The sequence below is a fragment of the Mesoplodon mirus genome, assembly GCF_964341445.2.
Source record: "Mesoplodon mirus genome assembly, chromosome: 2".
NCBI lineage: Eukaryota > Metazoa > Chordata > Mammalia > Artiodactyla > Ziphiidae > Mesoplodon > Mesoplodon mirus.
The window spans coordinates 101,165,424-101,168,252 of record NC_138977.1 but is presented as its reverse complement, the minus strand read 5'-3'; the positions used below and the strand labels follow the sequence as shown (position 1 = coordinate 101,168,252).

Here is a 2,829-nt window from a genome sequence, read left to right as displayed (position 1 = left end):
GGAGAGGGTGTGGAGAAAAGGGAACCCTCCTACACTGTTGGTGGGAATGTAAATTGGTACAACCATCAGGGAGAACAGTATGGATGTTCCTTAAAAGTCTAAAAATAGAACTGCCATATGATCCAGAAATCCTACTCCTGGGAATATATCTAGAGAAAACCATAATTTGAAAAGATATATGCACCTCAGTATTCATAGCATCACTATTTAAAATAGCCAAGACACCGTTCTCGGGCTGACCATAGTGGACGTTTTGAGAGCAGTTGATCTGTAGACTGTGTGCCCCACACCACTTCCTGTGGAAGCTTGAGCCGGCCATGTAGCTTTCTCTCTTTTTCTCATAATGATGTCCACCAATGAGAATGCTAATTCACCATCTGCCCACCTTAACAGATTCAAGAACAAGGGGAAAGACAGTACAGAAATGAGGTGGCACCAAATAGAAGTTAATGTGAAGCTCAGGAAAGCTAAGAATGGCGACCAGATGCTGAAAAGGAGAAATGTCAGCTCTTTTCCAGATGATGCTGCTTCTCCACTGCAGGAAAACCACAACAACCAGGGCACTGTAAATCGGTCTGTTGATGACATTGTCAAAGGCATAAATAGCAACAATTTGGAAAGCCAGTTCCAAGCTACTCAAGCTGCTAGGAAACTGCTTTCTAGGGAAAAACAGCCCCATATAGTCAACATAATCCGGGCTGGCTTGATTCCAAACTTTGTGTCCTTCTTGGGCAGAACTGATTGTAGTCCCATTCAGTTTGAATCTGCTTGGGCCCTCACTAGCATTGCTTCTGGGACATCAGAACAGACCAAGGCTGTGGTAGATGGAGGTGTTATCCCAGCATTCATTTCCCTGTTGGCATCTCCCCATGCTCACATCAGTGAACAAGCCGTATGGGCTCTAGGAAATGTTGCAGGTGATGGCTCGGTTTTCCGAGACTTGGTTATCAAGCATGGTGCAGTTGACCCACTGTTGGCACTTTTGGTGGTTCCTGATTTGTCATCTTTAGCATGTGGTTACTTACATAATCTTACCTGGACACTTTCAAATCTTTGTCGCAACAAGAATCCTGCACCCCCCCTTAGATGTTGTTGAGCAAATTTTTCCTACTTTAGTTCGTCTCCTGCATCACCATGATCCAGAAGTTTTAGCTGATGCCTGCTGGGCTATTTCCTACCTTACCAATAGTCCAAATGAATGGATTGAAATGGTTGTGAAAACTGGGGTTGTACCCCAACTTGTGAAGCTTTTAGGAGCTACTGAATTGCCAATTGTGACTCTCACGCTAAGAGCCATAGAGAATATTGTCATTGGGACAGATGAACAGACTCAGGTTGTAATAGATGCAGGAGTACTTGCCACATTTCTCAGCCTGCTAACAAACTCCAAAACTAATATTCAGAAGGAAGCTACATGGACAATGTCAAACATCATGGCTGGCCGCCAGGACCAGATACAACAAGTTGTAAATCATGGATTAGTCCCATTCCTTGTTGGCGTTCTCTCCAAGGCTGACTTTAGGACACAAAAGGAAGCTGTATGGGCTGTGACCAACTACACAAGTGGTGGAACAGTTGAGCAGATAGTATACATTTTTCATTGTGGCATAATAGAACTGTTGATGACCTTCTAACTGCAAAAGACACAAATTATTCTGGTTATTCTGGATGCCATCTCAAATATCTTTCAGACTGCTGAGAAGATAGGTGAAACTGAGAAACTTAGTATAAGGATTGAAGAATGTGGAGGTTTGGACAAAACTGAAGCTCTACAAAACCATGAAAATGAGTCTGTGTACAAAGCTTCATTAAACTTGATTGAGAAGTATTTCTCTGTGGAGGAAGAGGAAGATCAAAATGTTGTGCCAGAAACTACCTCTGAAGGGTATACATTCCAAGTTCAGGATGGCACTGCTGGGACCTTCAACTTTTAGATTGTACATCTGAGGCATAAAGTTGTTTGTTGTGTACTATGTCTGGTAGAAGTCTGTCTTACTGTTTCTCTACTAAGAACTCTTTACACGTGGTTTGTTATTGTAGCACTTTTTACAAAGAAACTATACTTGAACAGTTCCAAACTGTACATACTGTATGAAGCTTCTCCTCTCAATGGGTTTCTTATTTCTATGTCAAATTTCATATCTTGCAGTGTCCTGTGAATAAAGATTAAATTCCACTCTTTTCTTTAAAGAAAATAAAAAATAAAATAGCCAAGACATGGAAGCAACATAAATGTCCATCGACAGATGAAAGGATTAAGAGGATGCGGTACATATATACAATGGAAATTACTCAGCCATATAAAAAATGAAATAATGTCATTTGCAGCAACATGGACAGACCTAGAGATTATCATACTATGTGAAGTAAGTCAGACAGAGAAAGACAAATATCATATGATATCGCTTATATGTGGAATCTAAAAAAATGATACAAATGCACTTATTTACAAAACAGAAATAGATTCACAAATGTAGAAAACAAACTTATGGTTACTAGGGTGGGAAGAAGGGGAGGGATAAACTGGGAGATTGGGATTGACATATACACACTACTGTATATAGCACAGGGAACTCTACTCAGTACTCTGTAATGACCTATATGGGAAAAGAGTCTAAAAATGAATGGATATATGTATATGTTTAACTGATTCACTTTGCTGTATAGCACAAATACACACAACATCAGAAATCAACTATATTCCAATAAAATTAAAAATTTAAGAAAAATTTGAAAGGAATTTGTAATGGGATTTTTGGTATCTCCATTCACTGAAACATTTTCTTATTTCTGTGCTGAATTTTTTTTTTTTTTTTTTTTTTTTGGTAC

At 39.4% G+C, this 2,829-nt stretch overlaps 1 pseudogene across 1 annotated transcript; it reads left to right on the top strand.

Annotated features, from left to right (window-relative positions):
• Positions 1 to 311: 311 nt before the first annotated feature.
• Positions 312 to 2,145, top strand: LOC309816792 (importin subunit alpha-1-like; annotated as a pseudogene). The gene has a single exon. The product of its transcript is annotated as an importin subunit alpha-1-like (transcript).
• The last annotated feature ends 684 nt before the right edge of the window (positions 2,146 to 2,829 follow it).